Here is a 22,472-nt window from a genome sequence, read left to right on the forward strand (position 1 = left end):
CACGTGACCGCTCCTCTGCTTCCCCTCAGAGGTTTTTTTTTTTTTTTTTTTTAAAGTAACTAGCAGTCCTTGTTCCCCGCTGCTGCCGGCCCTGATCGCGGCGCCCCTCTAGCCAAGCCGCGGCGCACCAGGGCGCCGCGGCGCACAGTTTGGGAAACACTGGGTTAGCCGCTAAGGTAATGAAGTTGCTGTACATTCATGTTTCCTGCCTCGGATGCATGCCGGGGGGGTCCAGAGCTGCTATTAATAGCTATCAGCTCCGGAGACCCCCAGCATCAATCCGAGGCAGGAAAGGGGCCTGATTTCTTCTTAGTCCCGACCCATCGATGCTCATCGGGGCCATCTCCCCACCAATTGTCCAACAATTTTGTGGGGAATTGCATTTGGGGAGAAAATCGTTTTTTAGGCCTGCGATGGGCTGCGATAGGCCGCGACACCCGACTCGCGGGTCTCTGAATAGCGGGAGTTTATCAACCCTCCGAAAATGGTCGATAAGGGCCTGATCGCTGCTCATTCAGCGAATTTCGGACGGAGATAAAATTTTGCGTCGATACAGGCCGTTATCGAGCACTTATTGAGGCTATCTGAATACCAGTAGCCATTTTGGTCGATAAGTGCTCGATAAGGGCCTTATCAAGGCTTTCTGAATAAGGCCCAAAATGCCTACTGCTATTCAGTAGGCAGTGATAAGTGGATGATAAAAGACTGAATCGCTCCAAAAAAATCGAGGCTTTCTGAATAAGGCCCTAAGTGCAGTAGAATGGCATGGATGGGTAAATAACAGGCTGAAATCTTGGCTCTAATGTATGCCTACTCACAGGATTAAAGTGCAATATGGGCACATATGCTGTGGTACTCAGGATAGATCCATAGCACAGATCAGTATGAAAATAAAACTTTATATTAAGAAGTGTAAAAAAACGCACTAACAGTACAAAGAATCAATATTAAAAAGGCACATCACACTCGCAAGTGTTAAGAGGAAACTGTGCATCACACTGCTCACCACCCCGCCTCTTCTGAGCGTTCTTCCGGTCTCGGATCAAGATCCTGGGTCAGTTCCCAGCAAGCCGATGTAACTGCTTGCTGCCTCATGCTCTGTCCCCCAAGAATGACATCACTCGCTCGGATTCTGTGGATGGGCTCCATTCAAAGTTGTATTCTTAACAGTGAAGGACATTTATTATTATGCACTCAGGTTTCAACACACCTATAGTGTATCACAACCCTTGAGCCCTGGTGTATCCCCTTGAAATTATACTTTTTTGTCTATTGTAACCTCATATATAGCCCTCTCTAATCCTAATCTACTGTAATTAATTTTAAGAATGACATACATCAGAGAATGCGCATTGATTCTAGACAATGGACACTTAAAAATTACTAAACATTATACATATAGCTAATGAAATACATATCAATTAATATAAAAACAATAATAATACATTTACTGTAACTACTGAAAAATTCTTATGGACCAATATTGATATTAATGACATTATTGGCACTCAGTTCGATCTGTGTTGAGATCATGAAATGTATCTCATCCTATACTACTTTGATTTTAATTGAATTAAAAGCAAATTAATCTGCATGTCGTTTCCAATGACACCTTATTTGTTTCAAAACCATTTATTTTACTTTAGAAATTATATTTTATACATGATTATATAGAGAACCACAGAACCTTTTTTTAAATCTTATTCTTGATCTAGAACCTGGGTGGGAAACCCTGTCTCCATTCGTCACTTGTGGTGAATTGGCAGTCAAAGTGTGGTGAATTGAGTAAGTACAATACGGGCCGTAGGGACTTCTTGTGCAGCCTGCGACGGCCCCCTCAACCCCCCTTCCATTCCTTGGTAAGGAAGGAGCGCGCTCCAGCGGTGTGACGTGCTCCCCTCCCTCCCCCACCCCCCTGAGCCTGCTCCAGTACATGTGTGATGCGCTCCCTCCCCTCCAAACCCGCTCCAGCAAGTTGATGCGCAGACGCGCTGATGCACTCCAGAACACCCCCCTCCCCCCCAGCTTCTTCCACCGCTGCCGTTTCTTCCACCGCCACCGCCGCTTCTTCCACTGCCACCGCTGCTTCTTCCACTGCCGCTGCCGTTTCTTCCGCCTCCACCGCTTCTTCCGCTGCCACCACCACCGCTTCCTCCGCCGCCGCTTCTTCTGCCACCGCGTCACCACTGCTTCCTCCGCAGCTTCTTCCGCCGCCGCTTCTTCCACCGCCGCCGCTTTTTCCACCGCCACCACTTCTTCTGCCACGATCAGGTAGGCATGGGGGGGGGGTTGATGATGATGATGATGATGAGGGGGACTGCTGAAAGGGACTGGGGAGATAATAAATGGTGCTGGGGGAGATAATGAAGGGTGCTGGGGGAGATTATGAAGGGTGCTCAGGAGATAATGAAGGGTGCTGGGGAGATGACTAATGGTGCTGGGGGAGATGAAGGCTGCTAGGGGAGATGATGAAGGGTGCTGGGGGAGATGATGAAGGGTGCTGGGGGAGATGATGAAGGTTGCTGGGAGAGATGATGATGAGGGGGAGTTAAATGAGATGATGATGAGGGGGGTTAAATGAGATGATGATGAGGGGGGTGAGGAGATGTTGAGGAGGCTAGTGGTGGTGTCAGAGGAGGGGGGTTGAGAGGATGAGTATGAGGGGGTTGAGAGGATGAGGGGGGTGAGAAGGAGCTTGAGGGGGGTTGCGGTCTGAGAATTTATAAACTTGTTCAAACAGTGTGTGTTGTTTAAAATTTTTGCATGCGCAACATAATACCTCAATTTTTACATGGTGTGGCTATATTCACTAATTCGCCACACCTGTGGCTAAATTGAAAAATAGGTTGCCCACCCTAAATCTAGAATATGATTCCAGACGCATTCTTTTGTTATTTGAAGGCATTTTTGTCTCTTAATACTAATGGAGACAAAAATACATTATCTCTACTGTATGTAGATGATTTAGGGAGACTACATTAAAAAACGGAGACAGAAGACTAATCTTAAATGAGGAAACAGCCCAAATCGATGTTTATATTCAAACCTATGGGGATTAATGCTTTTAATTTTTATATCCACATAGTATTTCTTTGGGAATTTTTTTGTATTAGATCCCCTCCTCTTATATTCATTTCTATCCTGTCTATTCCTACAAAGGTAAGACCCCTACGATCACTTGAATGATATTTCTAAAAATGATTGGAGACACTATGGGGCCTATGCTAAAAGCCTCGACAAGCCACTTATCGGCATTTGTTTGTGTAAAAACAATAATCGCCAGGCAAGCTGCGATAAGCCACTTATAGTCAGGATTTCACATTCGAGCAAGTCTAATAGCCTCGGGTAGGTTACTGGGGCGAATCGAGGCTCTAGAATGGCGATTTCCTTTGAAAATCCTCCTGCCAGTAAAAGTTGGCGTGAAGGTGGCAAGAACCTGCCGATAAGTTGGTGAGAGAGGACTTAGAAAAAAAATGCATTTTTCCTGCCTCGGATTGATGCTGAGTGTCTCCAGAGCTGATTGACATGAATACCAGCACCGGAGGCCCCCGACATGTATCCCATGCAATAAAAATGCCTTTACAGGCAACTTGTAAGGAGCCGCGGGTCACGTTCGACCTGTCACGGTGTTCCCTTACCTTATGCCTCCTCAGGCACCGCCGCCACTCTGGATCCCCGGCGGTTCCCCACGGGCACTGACACCTCCCGCACGGCTGAACCCCTCTTCCGGGTCACGCGTATTAGGTCCCTGGCTCCTGTCAGAGTTAACCCCCGGGCCGCACCTCCGCTCCACCTGGCCTTTGATTGGCGCCTGCCTGCTATTTAGCACTAACTCCCCAGTCTCTCAGTGCTCTGCATAGCTTCTGTACCTTGGTGCTGTCTGCTCCTGCTAGGCTTTTCTCTTGTTGTTTCAGCCCCTGAGTTCCTGACCTTGGATTGTCTGCGTACCTCCTCGGGATCTTGACTTTGGCTTTGGACATTCGACTATGCTGTCTTCTCTACCCCTCGGACTTGGCAAATGGACATTTAGACTACGCTGTCTTCTCTACCCCTCGGACTTGGCTAACGAACATTTTACTACGCTGTCTTCTCTATCCCCGGTCCAGGCTTACGGACATTCAACTACGCATCTCTCTCTACTCCCAGACATTTGGCTTACGGACGTGACTACTCTACTCTGGATTTGGCAAGTACCTGACTAACCCACTTTCTTGCCCCCGGTCCAGCTACGCTCTAACTCCACACTCCGGGCACACCTCCGCTGCTGTGGATGCGTGGTATCCTTCCGTTCACCTCAGTAACGGGGTCTTGTCTGGTTTGCGGGCAGCATGAGCGTTACATTATGCAGAGCCCAACAAACCCAGACTCCCCTGAGGTGGACGATACCCTGACCGCCATTTCAAAACATTTTTGGATAATCAGGTTACCACCCTTAACCAACAGGTTGCTACCATGTCCTCTCAAATGCCTCAGGCTAATGCTACCAGCTCTGCCACTCTCTCCAGTGTCTCCACAGAGGGTGCTGCTGCACCGGAGTTACGGATCCCCACGCCAAGCAAATACGCTGGAGATCCGCTTGCATGCCGGGGTTTTTTAAACTAGTGGAACATTCAATTTGAACTGTCTCCCTCTCGCTTTCCCTCTGACCGAACCAAGGTAGCATACGTTATGGCCTTCTCACTGGAGACGTTTTAGCCTGGGCTTCGCCCATCTGGGAACTAAGGCCCGAGCTCACTTACAATTTTGCAAACTTTAGAAGGGAATTTCGGCAAGTTTTTGTTACTCCTGTACGTAGGGACATGGCCGTTTCTACCTTGTTCTACATCTCACACGGACGGACGTCCGTAGCATGATATGCACTAGTATTCCGGACGATCGCGGCCGAGACCGATTGGAATAATGACGCACTCTCAGTGGCTTTCTGGCAAGGTCTTTCGGAGTCCTTGAAGAACGAACTGGCGGCTCGCGAGAGACCATCTTCTCTGGAGGAACTAATCTCCTTGTGTATCAGAGTGGACCAACGTCTTCAAGAGAGGCGGGCCGAACGCCAACTTCCTCATTCTATTTTTTCTATGCCTTCAGTTCCCAGGTATCCTGTTCCTGCCTTACCGGCATTGAACACGCCCGAACCCAGGCAACTGGGCAGCCACCAGCTCTCTTCTGCAGAACGTCTGCATCGGTGGATGAGGGCCTATGCTTCTATTGCGGATCCTCCGGACATGTCTTACCTCGTTGTCCCCTGAGGCCGGGAAACGCTAGCACCCAGTGAGGTATGAGGGGATTTCACTGGGCACTATCTCTTCTTTCCACTCTTCCAAGGAGGAACTTCCCAAGCGAATATTACTCCCTGTCTACCTTAAGGGTCCCAACTTTCAAACACCTGCCCTCGCCTTCCTCGACTCCGGCTCTGGAGGAAATTTTGTGGACCATGCCTTCGCTATCCGGAACAACATTCCTCTGCTAGAGAAAGCTAGTCTGGTCGGTCTCGAGACTATCGATGGGTGTCCTCTTCAGCCAGCCTTTATTTCGTTGGAGAGGAAGGGGGGGATGTTGGAGCACTGCAGTGAAAAATACCAGGCTGGCGGCGGCGTGCAACAAAAAAACTTTAATGCGGCATAAAAGCCCTGAATTAAAATGACAAAACAATTCTCTGACGCGTTTCGTCTGAGCGACTTTTTCAAAGAGTGACTCTTTCCTGCTCTCCATGACAGGTGTTTTCACAGAACTCTACTGTGAACTCACCTTAATATTGCTGTGGTTGTCAGCTTCATCATGCTGTGAATTTACTATCATTATCACTGCATGTGCCAGCTCTATCACTTAAGCACTTGCACTCTAACACACTGTTAATTTTTCATTGAAGTGCCTAGTGATATCAAATATAGCAGGATAGCTGGATATTCATTCAGTCAACCGGTCGCTGACTTGTACATATATATACACACTTACCATCTGGTCTCACAGTTGCTCCAGAGGGGTTAATACCCTGACTCACAGCATCCCCTGTCCTCTATATCCCACCAACATTAAGTTGTCAACTGGGATAGCATAATCATATATTTGATGACACGGATGCTTGGTAGTATTGATTTAATATATTTTTAAACTCACAGTACACAACTCTTTGGTAATATATGTTTTAAGTAAATCTATTAAAAGTTAACTTTTACACTTTGTTGGTGTGCAGTTTAGTGAATTCTTTTAGGGGGCACATTCATTTTGTGTTTCCCCTTCCCCTTTTTCTGACTACCGTGGTTACAACTCCATAATCCCATTATTGATTGGACTGCCAAGTCACCCATCCAATGGAAGCTTCCCCATATGGAATCTATCCCTTTTCCTCCTACGGTACTGGCCGTTCTAGAGACTTCCATCCCGGGAGAGACCACGCTGCCAGAAGTCTATTCTGAATTTCTGGATGTCTTCAATAAGACCAAGTCCGAGGTACTTCCTCCTCACTGCCCGTTCGACTGTCCGATAGATTTAGTACCCGGAGCCATTTTTCCTAAAACCATGGTTGTACCCCTTATCTTTGCCAGAGACTGAAGCCATGGCAGGGTACATTTGTCACGGTTGTGCTCGCCACAAACCTGGGTCAGACCGCGAGGCTGAGGTGGGGTTGTAAAAGCACCGACCTTAGACCACGCAGGCTGATCCGGATTGCGCAGTTCGTAGTCATACGTAGCAGGATCAGGATAGGAGAAGACAGCATCGTCGTTGTACAAGCCAGGGTCAGGACAGGAGACGTCAGAATAAACATTGTCCAAGCAGGAGTTCGGCAACAGGGAGTCAGGAAAGCCCCGCTTCAGCTTAGGAGCGCAGGGGTGGCCTCTGCGCGTGTGGCGACCATGGCCCATGGTACTGGTCTCAGGAGGTGGAAGACAGACCAGATTACACACCGCCTAGCTGCACGGGTAAACCAGTGCTACAGCGCAAGAGTCCTGAGCGGGCTAGGGAATCCTCTGTTGCAGCGCAGGAACCAGGATACGGCCTCTCTAGATTAGGGAAAGAGTAGGCCCCAGGAACCAGGAAGCTGTAGATACACAGGGAAACCTCCGCTTCATTGCAGGAATCGAGGAGGCTGAAGGACGCAGGGGCGAAACCTCCGCTTCAGTGCAGGAATCCAGGAGGCTGAAGGACGCAGGGGCGAAACCTCCGCTTCAGTGCAGGAATCCAGGAGGCTGAAGGACGCAGGGACGAAACCTCTGCTTCAGCACAGGAGAACAGGAAGCTGAAGGACGCAGGACGGAACCTCCGCTTCAGCACAGGAGAACAAGTGGGAGCTTGAAGGAAGCTGAAGGACGCAGGGCGGAACCTCCGCTTCAGCACAGGAGAACAAGCGGGAGCTTGAAGGAAGCTGAAGGACGCAGGGCGGAACCTCCGCTTCAGCACAGGAGAACAAGCGGGAGCTTGTGGCAGAACAGGTAGTGACATCCGGTAAGGACTATGCTCGGCTGGGAGCATTGTGGGAACATAGTACTTAAAGGCCAGCGGACCAATCCCCGGCGGGGGGTGTGAAGGTCCTGCTCCAATAAGTGAATACAAGGCTGGATTGCAGTGATAGATTGCACAGCTGCAGTAGATACCAGAGGGAGTGTGTGGCAGTATAGCTTTGGTGAGTGAATCCAGGCTGCAGTAATATCAGGTGAAGAGTTCCAGGACTGCACCGGTCTGCAAGGTAAGGCAACCAGTAAACCACGGAGCGGATTCCTTACAACATTGAGGAGAACATCAAGAAAGGGTTCATCCGGAACTCCACCTCCCCCGCTGGAGCAGGTTTCTTTTTTGTGAAGAAAAAGGATGGGGCGCTTCACCCTTGCATTGATTAACGCGTCTGTAACAGGGGAGTTATCCCTGTTCAGGTAATGTGCCTCTAATCCAGCAGTGTGGTGGTTAACTGCTGGTAGTCAATTAACAAACACCACCTGCCTGATTAGATGGCTTAGAAAAGCCTGTCTTTTGAGACAGGAAGTGAGACTCCTTAGCTCACACCTGAGCTGAACTTGGAGACAAACAGTTTGAACCCTGCCAGAAGAAACAGCAGAGCTGCTTTCAAGACACAGGGGAAACTTCTAAACCTGAACGCTGACACACCCTGAGGAAAAGGGAGCTGAACCAGGGACAGAGAAGATTGTCCCTCCAAACCACAAGGAACAGATAAGACTTTCATTTATGAAACTTATTATATCTGCTTAATCCATGCTATACTGTATGTTTGGAGCCGTGAGACATGGTTATCTAAGGGAGTTGTGAACTGCATAGTATTTCACTAGAAATACTCCCAAGTGAATAGAAGCTTTGTTTACCCCTTGTTTGGATGGTTTCCTGATGTTAAGGAAACAGGCGCAATAAAAGGCTTATTTAATTTCACTATAATCAGTCTCCCTTGCATACTTCTGTGAGCGTCCGCTTACAGCATGCTTAATAAGATTACAATTAAAAATCGCTACCCTTTGTGCCTTATCCCCGAACTCTACGATAGGTTGCAGGGCTCGACCATCTTTACTAAGCTATAATCTTATTCGCATCCGCAGAGGAGACGAGTGGAAGACTGCGTTTAACACACGCAGTGGTCACTACGAATATCTTGTAATGCTTTTTGGGTTGTGCAATGCCCCTGCATTTTTTCAAGAATTTATGAATGAGGTTTTCCGCGACTCTTGAACATTTTTGTGATTATCTACTTGGACAATATTCTTATTTTTTCCTAGACCCTCGATGAACATATTTTACATACCAAACTGGTGCTTTTTCATCTGCGTACTAATAAGCTCTACGCCAAGATGGAGAAATGCTTGTTCCACCAATCCTTGACCACATTCTTAGGCTACATTATCTCAGACAAGGGTTTCACCATGGATGCTGTGAAGCTCAAGTCAGTCCTAGAATGGCCGCAACCCAATTCTTTAAAGGCGATCCAACGATTCCTTGGTTTTGCCAACTACTATCAGAAGTTCATTGGTAGCATCCATTACCGCCCTTACCAAGAAAGGGGCCGATCCTTCCTCTTGGCCTCTTGGGGCCAGTCAAGCATTTGAGTCACTCAAGAAAGCCTTTGTCTCGGCCCCCATTTTGCGACACCCTGTCCCCACCCTCCCCTTTACCCTTGAGGTCAACACCTCCAACGTGGGAGCCGGTGTGGTACTCTCTCAAAGAACCACCCATGAAGATAAACCACCCCTGCGGGTTCTTTTCTAAGAGATTTTCCCCGGCCGAGAGAAATTACAACGTGGGGAATAGGGAATTGTTGGCCATCAAGATGTCATTACAAGAATGAAGACATCTTCTCGAAGGAACCAAGGAACGCATCCTGATACTCACGGACCATAAGAACCGTTCTTATATCGAGTGTGCCTGCCGCCTCGGCTCCCATCAGGCCCGCTGGGCACTGTTCTTCTCTAGATTAAATTTTGTCAATTTCGTCATCTCATATATTCCTGGTACCAAAAATGTTAAGGCTGACGCATTGTCTCATCAGTTTCCACAGAGGAGAAGTTGGAAGACGTTCCTGAAAATATCCTTTCCTCCAAACTGATTATTTCAGCTGCCTCTTTCGATATTTTAGATAAAATCTTGGAGACTCAGTCGCAGATCCCCGAAGGTCTAGAGGTCACTGATACGTGGCTCCACGTTTCGATTATAAAATTCTGGAATTGGGACACTCCTCCAGATCGTCTGGCAATCCCGGCAAATAGAAGACTACGGATTTGATAAGGCAGACTTTCTGGTGCCTTATATGCTAAAATACATTCAGGACTTCACCTCCTCTTGTCCTGTCTGCGCTCAAAGTAAATCGGTCCGTCAAAAGCCTTCTGGTCTGCTTCACCCTCTCCTGGTCCCGGACCGCCCTTGGACACACATCGCTACGGATTTCATTGTGGATCTACCCCCTTCTAATGGGATGACCACGATCCTGGTTGTTATTGACAGGTTTTCCAAGCAGGCCCATTTTATTCCCCTCAAGGGGTTACCTAATTCGGCCACTCTGGCTGATATTTTTGTGAGAGAGATTTTTCGTATCCATGGTATTCCACTTTCCATTGTTTCTAACCGTGGTACTCAATTTTTCTCGAAATTTTGGCGCTTTTTCTCAGAGGCTAAGCATTTCTCTTCTTTTTTTGTCTGGTTATCACACTCAAACCAATGGCCAAACCGAGCGCATGAATGAATCCCTGGAACAATATTTACGATGTTTGTCTTCTGACTCTCAGGATAATTGGGCAGAATTACTCCCATGGGCGGAATTCGCTACTGTATCAACTAACACAGGAATGAATTCACTCAGGAGTCGCCGTTCTTTATAAATTATGGATATCATCCTAATCGGTTTCCTATTCACACACCCACTTCAGGTGTGCCTGCAGCTGATTCTAGGATTGCCACTATACAGGGATAATGGAAGAGGATTCAAAGGTTATTACGGGAATCGGTCCAGAGGCAGAAGAGACAGGCAGATCGTCTTCGTCAGGAGGCACATAAGTATAAACCTGGAGATAAGATTTGGCTCTCTTTTAAAAATATCAGATTGAAGACCCCTACTCCGAAGTTATCTCCTAGGTTCCTGGGCCCCTTCTCTATCCTTCGTCAGGTTGACCCTGTGGCCTATCGTCTTCTCCTTCCTCCCTCCATGAAGATCTCACCCGTCTTCCATGTTTCTCTCTTGAGACCATTTATCCAAAGTGGGCAATTTTCCCATTCCTCACATCGACCTCCTCCTGTTACTATACAAGGACAACAGGAATTTGAAGTCCGCTCCATCATTGACTCATATTTCCAGAGGCAAAGTCCAGTTCTTGGTCCACTGGAAGGGTTATGGACCCGAGGAACGTTCTTGGGTCTCACAGCCTGAACTCCACGCTCCGTCTTTACTCAGACGCTTTCACCAAAAATTCCCCCAAAAACCTTGAGTCCGATCCTCGGAGGGGGTATGGTAAGGAGCCGCGGGTCACGTTCAACCCGTCACGGCGTTCCCTTACCTTATGCCTCCTCAGGCACTGCCGCCGCTCCGGATCCCCGGTGGTTCCCCACGGGCACTGACACCTCCCGCACGGCTGAACCCCTCTTCCGGGTCGCGCGTATTAGGTCCCTGGCTCCTGTCAGAGTTAACCCCCGGGCCGCACCTCCGCTCCACCTTCCCTCTGATAGGCGCCTGCCTGCTATTTAGCACTAACTCCCCATTCTCTCAGTGCTCTGCATAGCTTCTGTACATTGGTGCTGTCTGCTCCTGCTAGGCTCTTCTCTTGTTGTTTCAGCCCCTGAGTTCCTGACCTTGGATTGTCTGCGTACCTCCTCGGGATCTTGATTTTGGCTTTGGACATTCGACTACGCTGTCTTCTCTACCCCTCGGACTTGGCAAATAGACATTTAGACTGCACTGTCTTCTCTACCCCTCGGACTTGGCTAACGAACATTCTACTACGCTGTCTTCTCTATCCCCGGACCAGGCTTACGGACATTCGACTACGCAGCTCTCTCAACTCCCAGACCTTTGGCTTATGGACACGACTACTCTACTCTGGATTTGGCAAGTACCTGACTAGCCCACTTTCTTGACCCCGGTCCAGCTACGCTCTAATACCACACTCCGGGCACACCTCCGCTGCTGTGGGTGTGTGGTATGCTTCCGTTCACCTCAGTACCGGGGTCTTGTCTGGATTGCGGGCAGCATGAGCATTACACAACTTCATTACTTTAGCGGCTAACTGCTAAGGCAATAAAGGGGTTAACTACCATTGCCAGGTTTATTGTAGGTAGCAGTGGTGGGTGAACGTGGTATTCGGCCCTTGATGTGTGTTTAAATCTTGCGAGGAGGTTGTGGTTGGAGTTAACCCCATCATTACCTTAAATACTGCCAAGGTAATGAAGGGGTTAACCCCTCCCGCTACCACCCAGTAGGCCTAAACTTCCATCCTTGGGGCTACTACCCCCTTCACCCAATCCCTCGTACCCACAATAAATAAAAATACACACAAAAACCCTACTACCTACAACAACCCACCCCCACCCAACACATACAGTACAGTAATGGGCAAAATTACTATTATCCAGATATGGATAATAGTGCATTTGCCATTGTAAAATCAAACATTGGCCAGCCAGCATTAATAAACTAAATAAAACGTTCAACTTACCCCTGCCATCATGAAGAGTGTCCTCGTCTGCATACTCCAGGTCCATGTCCTCTGTTGCTAGCAAGAATACAAGAAACAATACAATATAAAGGCCCCTACCCCCTTATTCACCTTAGCGGTTACTAACAGCTATAGTAATTAAGGGGTTAACACACCCACCCGGGACCACTATACCCACTCTCTATCCATTGATTTGCATAGTGGTACATCATATCAATATAATATGGTCATGGTAAGCCAATATAGCAGTCAATGGTTACCCTAATTAAAAAACATGAAGGCCAAAAATACACAATAATAAAACATATACACATGCACCTAAACACGCCAATTCAAGAAATAAAAGCACTAGCCAACCAAACAATTAAATAAATAAAAGCACTAGCCAACCAATTAAATAAATAAAAGCACTAGCCAACCAAACAATTCAAGAAATAAAAGAACTAACCAACAAAACAATTAATTAATTTTAAACAATAGCCAGCAAAACAATTAATTAATTTAAAACGCTAACCAATCCTATAAAGTACCAAAAACAAGCTATCCAAATTCCAAACAATTTAATCCAAACAATAAACCGAAATATATAATAATCAAAATAAAACAAGCATGATGATTAGGTGATTAAGGGGTTAGTTGCCATTAGATTGTATATTTTCTTGTATTCTTGCTGGTACGGAGGAGATGGACCTGGAGTATGCTGACGAGGACGCCCTTCATGATGGCAGGGGTAAGTTGAACATTTTATTTACTTTTTAATGCTGGCTGGCTAATCTTTAATTTTATAATGGGCAAATGCACTATTATCCATATGTGGAAAATAGTAATTTTGCCCATTACTGTACTGTATGTGCCTGAGGGGGGGGTTGTTGGGGGTAGAGGAGGTGAGAAGTACGGTTGTTGTGTTTATTTTAGTTTTTTGGGGGTAGAGGGTTTGGGTGAAGGGGTAGTAGCCAAAAGGATAGATGTTTAGGCCTTCCAGGGGTTAGCGGTACTGGTTAACCCCTTCATTACCATTGCGGTTTCAACCACTACGGTATTGAAGGGGTTAACTCCTCCTGCAACCTTCCAGGCAGGCCTAAGCACCAACCCTGGGACTACTACCCCCCTCATCCACCCCCTCTGTCCCAAGAAAAAGGCTATTGAGGTTTAACCCCTTCACTGCCTTAGCGGCTGGGTGTCATCCTGTTCTAACTAATATCTTACAGCTTCATATACTTGTTCATGTTTGATATTTGTACAGTATATATAGTGATGAAACACCATGTCACTAATATATCATAATGTTTCCAATTTATATTTTTAAGGAGATTTACTGTATAACATGAGTACTATCCTTTATGTGTGATATGAGTTTTGTATATGTGGTAATTGGTGCGTCACAGAGTAAGCTCACAAAGGTATAAGTCAATTTAAAGTGAATCCAGAATTCAGAACAACTGTATAATAACAGGAATGTTCATCCCAGGGAAAAATGGGGACCTAGTGGTGCCCACATAGCTACCACATAGAACAGTCCCAAAACTTCAGTCACCCATGGGATATAATAAATGAATAATCCAACACTAGACAGGTAACAGTGGAGGGGCTATTGCCCTTTACCTGACTGTGGTTCCGGATAAGATAGATTCTTCCGCGTGCAGTCCTCAAAGGTGTAGATTAGAGCATGTAGAAGAGTGGAGGAGCGCAGCCACAACATCCAAGATATAAGGAATAAATACGGGCAACTCCAAATGAAAAAATAGATTTAGATTTATTAGATCAGCAAAGCAATGGAGTAGGAAAACGCACCAACGCGTGTCATCCCGTAGAAAGTCCTATGGGATGAAACGTAGGGTGCGTTTTCCTACTCCATTGCTTTGCTGATCTAATAAATCTAAATCTATTTTTTCATTTGGAGTTGCCCATATTTATTCCTGACATCTTGGATGTTGTGGTTGCGCTCCTCCACTCTTCTACATGCTCTAATCTACACCTTTGAGGACTGCACGCGGAAGAATCTATCTCCTCCACTCTTCTACATGCTCTGATATGAGTTTTGAAATGTATTTTTGTAGAAAAAAATCCACATCCTTTGATAATATTGAACTATTTGCGTTAACCCCTGAAATTATAGGGCGTCCATATAGATTTTTTGGATCTTTATGACTTTGGGTAAAAATAAAAAGCTGCTATATTTGGATTATTTTTCTCCATTGTCTAATCGTTCTTTTAATTCTATTCTATTTTATTCTATAATACAGGATTGTATTTCAGGATTTTGTATGTTTTTATATCTCCTAGGATTTTTGGGGATTCTATAATATATTTTTCTTTATCCATAAGGACAATTCCTCCCCTTTTATCTTCAGTTTTAATTATTATTTTTGAATTTTTTGTTAACCCTTCCAATGCTCCTCTCTTCCTTTGATACTGTACATTGTGTCTAATTTTATATTCTTTCTTCTATAAGTCTTCAGAGTCTTTATTTACTAATTGAAAAAAAGTTTCTACAAAATTGCCCTTACAATGACTTGGGGAAAAATACTATTTAATTTTGAATTGTGTGTGTTGGTAATCCTTTTGCATAGTTTTATTATCCACAGACATACTTTCATCAACTTTACTATTCTTTTTCTCGGTACTATTTATCCCAATCTGTTAATTTCTTGCCAAATATATTTGTAATGTTACTTTCCTCACATATTTGTTTCGATCTATATACAAGTTAAATGAATTTGGTTTGTATCTTGGTCCCCATAGGTTGGAATATAAACATCGATTTGTGCTGTTTTCTAATTTAAGAATTATCCTCTGTCTCCGTCTTTAAATTAGTCTCCCTAAATCATTTACATACTGTATGTTATAAGGCATTTTTTGTCTTCATTTAGTATTAAGAAACAAAAATAGCAAAATAACGAGTCTGGAATCATATTCTAGATCAAGCAATAAGATAAAAAAAAAGTTTCTGTGGTTGTCAACATAATCATATATAAAATATAATTTCTAAAGTCAAAGAAATGGTTTTGAAACAAATAAAGTGTAATTGGAAACTACATGCAGATTAATTTGCTCTTAATTCAATTAAAATCAAAGTAGTTTAGGATGAGATACATGTTATGATCTTCACACAGATGAAACTGAGTGCCAATAATGTCATTAATGTCAATATGGGTCCATAATAATTTTTTAGTAGTTAAATGTATTATTATTGTTTTATATTAATTGATATGTATTTCATTGGCTATATGTACTGTATAATGTTTAGTAATTTTTAAATGTCCATTGTCTAGAATCAATGCCCATTCTCTGCTATATGTCATTCTTAAAATGAATTAGATTAGGATTAGAGAGGGCTGTATATGAGGTTACACATGGACTAGAGAGAACATACCACTGAGGAAGTAGGAACTCCCTGTGAAATGAATAGGAACTGGAGTTCCAGTATCAATAGCTGATCAGAGACACCACCCGCACACCGCTCTGCACAGAGGGACATCTGGGGTGAATCGTGTTTTAAGACTCCTACTTACAAGGCGAAAGTCTTAGTGACTAAGTGTAAGTAGGATTCCAATTTTAATCCAGCCGGAGAGTTGATCCATATGGATCTATTTGAGTTCCACTTTCACTGCTTATTAATGTTCATTGCTGCAAGTTTTATTGTTTTTTTTTATGTATCATTAAATCGCATCCATAAGGAGCTTTTTTTCATCAAGCACTGCAGTTTTCAGCCTTCACTTTCTTATAGCCTATCATTTTCATACTGCTTGCGAGAAGATAACGCACTGTTGCCGCATTTTTGTCAGTTTCTCTTATCTTTCACATGTACAGTACCTACAGTATGGCCAGATGTGATGATCATTACGATAATCTACTGAAGCTATATATCAGCTGGGCAGACCTTTGATGGAATATCCACATATGGGTTTGTTTGCTGCTTAGCTTAATCACAGTTGTATTGTCATCCAGGTGCCATATAGGTCTTTTTTTGCATCCAGTGCTTTTCTTGGTTGAAAGAACCAGTTAGACTGGTTCAGCAGCCTTTGGACTTCAAGTATAATTGGAACTTTAATCACATTTAAGTATTTATTGTATAATTGTTTACACATTCACTAATTTGCACAATACTTTCCTAAACATGATATGCTCCCCTTGGGAGTCATCTAATCAGTATTTTTAAATAAATTCATATTTTTTTTTATCACTTAAACTGTTTTGAGGTTATCACTCATTGTCTGTGTCAGTATTTTCGTATTTATATAGATTTTTCTCAGACATTTTTCTTCTTTTTTCCCTTTTTTATACATATGGATGTAAGTATGTTTTGATATTGCTATTTGAGCTATGCACTTTAAGAATTTTGTTAGAATAACTAAATTGTAGTGTTGGAGGAAACTATTGTAGATTATTAAGAACCCTTGGGTGCATGTCATTGGGGCTAGGTGCTTCATTTACTTTAATTTTGTCAAGCTGACTGGGCACTAGCCACATATCGCTAATAGGGCTGTTGCCCATTACTGTTGGGGGAGGTTATTTTTTCAGGGGTTAGGAGATGGTAGTAGATGCCCAGTGGAGGGTGGTTAGGCCTCCCAGGAGTTTGAGGGGTGATGGGAATGGTTAACTTAGCAGCTAGTAAAGCATTGAATGGCAATGTGCTACTAAGGGATAAATATGTACTGTAATGTATTTTAATTACTATTTTAGCATTTATTTCAGGTTGGTTTAGCTTTATTATTTGCAGTATTTTAAAAAAAATAGGGTTGAAGCAGCGGGTCTCCAGAGCTAAACTCCATTCATTTCAGCTCCGGGGAGCACTTGTTTCCCAAGATACGTATCTGCGTAGGTGCTGCTATTATCTCTTTGCAGTTTAAATGTCCCAGTCATGGCTTCCTATTGGCCCAATTTACCAGGATATTTAAACAGCAGAGAGATAACAGCACCCCTTACGGAAGTAAGTATCTAAGGAAGCATTGGTCCCCAAAGCTGAAATCAAAGTGGTTCAGCTCTAGGGAACTCCTGCTTCAAACCTATTTAAGCAAAAACAAACAAAAGAAAAAGGATTTTGGAATCACAGTACGGATTCTTAACAATCCGCTCAGACTTTTTTTATTGCCCAATCTGTGGGCAGTTTTTGGTGGGGGGACAGATTTGGTCTAAAGTATCTGGGAAATTCATATAAACGAATTTGGACTGTTCTGCTCATCTCTACTCGCTACCACAGTGAACAGTGAAAAGAACAGTATGTATATTTATAAATTATAGCACATACAGAAAGTTCTGACATTACCCCTTTACCAGCAAAAGCTGATAGCAGCAAGCAGTAACTTCAATATAAGCACCTTAAAACCTACTGTACAACTACCGAGTATAAATACAAATTGCATCTTTAAATGTTCCCTGTCCTATTTTTTTTGTATATGGAAGGGGAATTTGAAGTACATTTAAGCAGGTCTGTGACATTTTAGGGGCCAATTTTACCCACAAACTGGAAGTGCAGTATTTTGAAAATATACGAGGGAGAAGCATAAACAGAGGATGAATAACAAATAGAGAGAGACTAAGACAGTCTTTTTCAACAGGGGGTACGCAAGTATCCCTAAAAGGGTGCCCTGCAATTTTCAGGACATTTGAAAATTATACAAAATAAAGAAGAATTTACAATGTATCAGATCTCAGATGCGCTATTAGAGAGGGTCAGGGTTCCTAACAATGCTTCTGATCCCAGACGCACTATTAGAGAGTGTTGGGGTTCCTTACAAAGCTTCTGATTTCTGACGCACTAGTAGAGAGGGATGAGGTTCTCCAGAATTTCATAATTATAGGGTTCCTTGACCAAATAAAATGTTTAAAACCACTGGACTAGGCATACATCCAATACTTTTTAAAGGAGAAATTAGATAAAACAGGAGCATGACAAAGTAGTATTACAGTAAATTTTAACGTTTTTGCACAAACATGTTTTTGAAAGGGCACGTCTTTCGATTCAGATTGGATAACTGCTGAGAAACAACTGACATTGTGCCAATAAGCTTATCAGAAAATTTCAACACAAAGTTGATTAGAGCAAACTGCCAGGAAGGAGAGAGCATTCACAGTCCTCAATATGCCTCAATTTCAATGCCAGCAATGCTGTAGCCTGATATACAGTATAATTCTTAACTCCTATGCATTAAGCTCCCAAAAAGTCAAATCATGATCAGGCCAGATGGAATAATTGATATATCTCATTCCTTGGACCAAAATCTGTGAGATCTGGGAATCCTGGGCAAAACAATTGCATTTTAATGTCAAATGAAGACTGCTAAAATGCTAACAATTATTTTTGCTCATTGAAAATCAGTGAGACCTGACATGTCTGCACATTAAAGTACAGTACAATATTACAATTTAAGAACTTATTTTTTCACGACTTCAATAAACCTACCCAAATTACTCACTGACACTTATAAGATATTAACACAAATTTGATGAGCATTAGTTTGATATATTAACAATCTAAAGCAAGTTTCTTAATTAAAATGTTACATACAAATAATTAAGATGCGGTCATACAGTACCAAGAATGTATATTGAGCAGGAGCACTTATGCTTTTGGTATATTGCCACAACTGATGTCAGAAACAGGGGAGGATCCTGGCAATCCGTACAAAATACTCTAAGCACAGAAGAGAGCACTCGTGTGGATCCTGATTTATTATTTACAGATCAATGTTTCTTGAGAAGAGACACACAGCGTGGACTTTGTACGGTGAGACGGAAAGGGAGGAAAAGGGAAGTATGCCTACTCCTCTGCCGTTGCTATTACCTGATCTGTGGTTGTGGCTAAGGGAAAGCCCACTAAAAAAGAGAGCAGCAGGGAGGTGGTGTCTGAGGGTTGTGTCAGGTTTCTGCAACGGCCCTTCCCTTTTCCTGTGCCCAATGGAATGCACGATGTGTGTGCAATAAACTTACAGCTATCCAGGACTTATTGATTTCAAACTCTCTCATCCTCCTAGCCAATACAGAAACCCCCTCAGACACTGCTTCCGCTGCTGCTCTAATGGGGATGAGGTTGGAGTGATTGTCAGTGAGTGGTGAAAAGAAGACTTTGGGGTAGGGTGTGGGACAGGAAAGGATTGGTATGTGAATAGGGTCATGATTAGGGAATATGTCACTAAAAAAAGTTGTGTGTTTGCTGATCACGCGCATTTTAAGTGACACTTCTTTGTCTTTTGTCACTGTTTTGTCACAGAAATTGTAATTGTAATGGTGATGTTTTTAATTCATCAAAACACGATTTCAGTGCCAAAACGCAAACAAGTTTGACATAGAAAGCGTGTTTTAGCTATTTGCACTTCTATATTTATAGTAACTGAATTCCTTGTGTGTGTCTGTGTGTCAGTCAGTGTGTGTGTCCGTCAGTGTGTTTGTGTGTGTCAGTCAGTGTGTGTCAGTCAGTCAATGTGTGTCAGTCAGTGTGTGTCAGTCAGTGTGTGGGTGTGTCAGTCAGTGTGTGTGCATGTGTGTGTCAGTCAGTGTGTCAGTGTGTGTGTCAGTCAGTGTGTCAGTGTGTGTGTGTATCAGTGTGTGAGTCAGTCAGTGTGTTTGTCAGCGTGTGTGTCAGTCAGTGTGTCAGTGTGTGTGTGTGTGTGTGTGTGTATCTGTGTGTGTGTCAGTCAGTGTGTGTCTGTCTGTGTGTGTGTGAGTGTGTGACTCAGTGTGTCAGTTTGTGTGTCAGTGTTTGTGTGTGTGTGTGTGTGAGTCAGTCAGTGTATGTGTGTCAGTCTGTGTGTTATTCTTAGTGTCCTCCCCTCCCCTCTCTCCTGACTCTCCCCCCCCCCAAGAGCAGCCCCCCCTTTCAGCCCCTGGGTGGAGGTACAGAGACACGGGGGTCTGTCTGAGTCCCCTGCCTGGAGCAGCCCCCACTATCTCCCCCGGCGGAGCTGTGTCCTGCTGCTGGTGCCAGCCCTCCGGCGGAGGTACGGAGACATGGACGCGGCTCACTGGGTGGGCGTGTGGTGAAATGTGTACTCGACGGCTCACGGGGTTGCTTGGCGGCTCATGGGGGGGTTACTCGGCGGCTCACGGGGGGATTACTCGGCAGCTCATGGGGGGTGCTTGGCAGCTCACGGGGCAGGTTACTTGGCAGCTCACAGGGGGGGTGCTAGGCGGCTCACAGGGGGGTTACTCGTTGGCTCACGGAGGGGTGCTCGACGGCTCATAGGGAGGTTACTCGACGGCTCATGGGGGGTGCTCGGCGGCTTACGGGGTGAGAGGGTGTGCTCACAGGGGGGAGGAGAGAGGGGGTGCTCGGCGGCTCACTCGGCTGGTGTGTGTGTTTGTTCCTCCTGCTGCTGTAAGCTGGCAAAATTCACTGACAGTGAATGTTGCTGATGGCCTCTTTTTCCAGCAGTGACGTCACTTCCGTCACCACTGATTTCCGTCCCCACCAACTCCATTCACTGCCACTGAATTTTGCTCATGTGGTAGGTGCCGCTAAAGAAATTTCACTTCAAAAGTAGGATTAATAATAATAATTAGTAAGGAGAGGAAGAGTGAGTAGATGAGGGAGTTGCTGGATTTTTTTGGAGGCTGGGGATGAGATGTAAGAAGCAGATGATGTTGGTTGCTGTGAAATGAGGGTGATGAGAGTAGAGATTGGGAAATTAGGAAGGAGAGTTTATAGGAGAAAGAGTGGGAGATAGGAGTAGAGGCAAAGAGAGCAGAGGAAAATAAGAGAGAGCACAGTAAACATAGTCAAAAGCTTAAATTGGGCCGAAATAACATTTTAATATGAAATTAGTATTTACAGTTTGGGGTATTGGCAGGTATAATATACAAATGGCAGTATATGGAATGCACCCTTTAGCTACCCAACAGAGGCTGGAGATGGAAGAAGTTTCATTTGTGCAGGAATTCTGCTGTAAACTTCAGAAAAAGAAACCTGCTAGATGAGAGGGTGACCATATCAAGCAGGCTCTGTGTCTTTCCTGAGCCTTTAACCCTTTGCACATTGGTCAGCTGGTGCTTGCCAGGGTGAGCGCAGAACGTGGGGGGCTCTTCTCTCAGGGCTGCAGCCTTAGGCAGGGCCTAGGTTTTGAGAGATAGGCTGGAGATGAACTATATATAAAGAGGCCACAAGAGGGCCAGATATTCACTGAGGCATTAGAACACATGTTGGGAGAGCTGGAGAGTGGCAGAGTGGGAGAGGTATGTTGGGAGAGCGGGAGATGTATGCAGGGAGAGTGGGAAATGAAAGAGGTGAGAGAGTTACCTGGGGGAGTGGATGACATGGGGAGGTTGGGTGACATGGAGGAAAGTGACATGAGTGAGAGAGTGTCATGGGATGTAAACAGTAACATGAGGGAGAGAGAGTAAAATGGGGGATGGGATAACATGGGGAAGGAATTGGGCGAAAAGGGGGGCTATACCATCTCTTCCCAGTGCACAGGGAGCAGGCTCATGGATAGGAGTGCCTCGATGCCCCCTCCGGTTAGCTGCTTAATGCCAATGTGGTCATTATTAATACTGTCCTACTTGTCTACTTAACCTGTGAACTAGTGTTGAGTACAGGAGATAAACTTGAATGTGTTGCAATAAAACAGCTGAAAAGGGAGTGGGGAGTGGGACAGTGATCCCCTGCAGCAACCTTCTCGCTCCATCTGCAATGAGAAAAATTAGGAGAGCAGACTTCTGGGTCCCACCCATTGTTGAAGTCTACCAGGGATTTCGCTTAGACTCTGGTGAGCTAGTCCTGGGGTAAGGGGGCAGTAGTTGGGAGATTGTGGGGAAAGAAAATGAGAGTGCACAAAAGATGCCCTGATGAAGTGATTGATATTATGAAACACATAGGGTTGGAGGTTTATTTTGAGGTTTTGCCAGAAGCCCAACTCCGGAGGTGAAATTCTGATCCCTCTTGTTCTCTGAACAATGCTGCAGAGGCAGATCACACAGCTGATAACGTTACAGCAGAGCCGGCACCAACTGCACTGACTGAGTACACAGCAGCAGTCAGACATTAGGATCCAGATAATACAGGACCTGACAGGACTCTCTGAGTGGGCGCCACACTTCCCCTTAAGAGTGTGAAGGCATTTATTTATAGACACCATGTGAGTGCAAAAACATATGTGTTTTTATGTATTTTTACTATAACTTTACTTCTCTATGGGCGTTTTGAGCGCTCTCTCTTTTTTTGTTTCCCACAAACTGTACACTGAAGGAGGTGTCGAAAACCTCCCACAGAGAGCAGCACATGTCTGAGATCCCTTGTTCTACTTCAATTTTGGAACTATTTATTTCACTAGAGATACGATGTATCACTGTGACAGGGTGAATGAACGTCACCAGCCATATACCTGGCAAACCTATGTTTAGGCTTGC

At 44.6% G+C, this 22,472-nt stretch overlaps 1 protein-coding gene across 1 annotated transcript in view; it reads right to left on the reverse strand.

Annotated features, from left to right (window-relative positions):
• Window positions 1-18,772, reverse strand: part of LOC142493239 (protein unc-93 homolog A-like) — a 108,824-nt gene extending 90,052 nt beyond the window's left edge. The window contains exon 1 of the mRNA XM_075596925.1: window positions 18,668-18,772. The gene's annotated coding sequence lies outside the window, so the exon portion shown is untranslated. The remainder of the gene's footprint in view (window positions 1-18,667) is intronic.
• Between the last annotated feature and the right edge of the window lie 3,700 nt (window positions 18,773-22,472).

The sequence above is a fragment of the Ascaphus truei genome, chromosome 4 (assembly GCF_040206685.1).
Source record: "Ascaphus truei isolate aAscTru1 chromosome 4, aAscTru1.hap1, whole genome shotgun sequence".
NCBI lineage: Eukaryota > Metazoa > Chordata > Amphibia > Anura > Ascaphidae > Ascaphus > Ascaphus truei.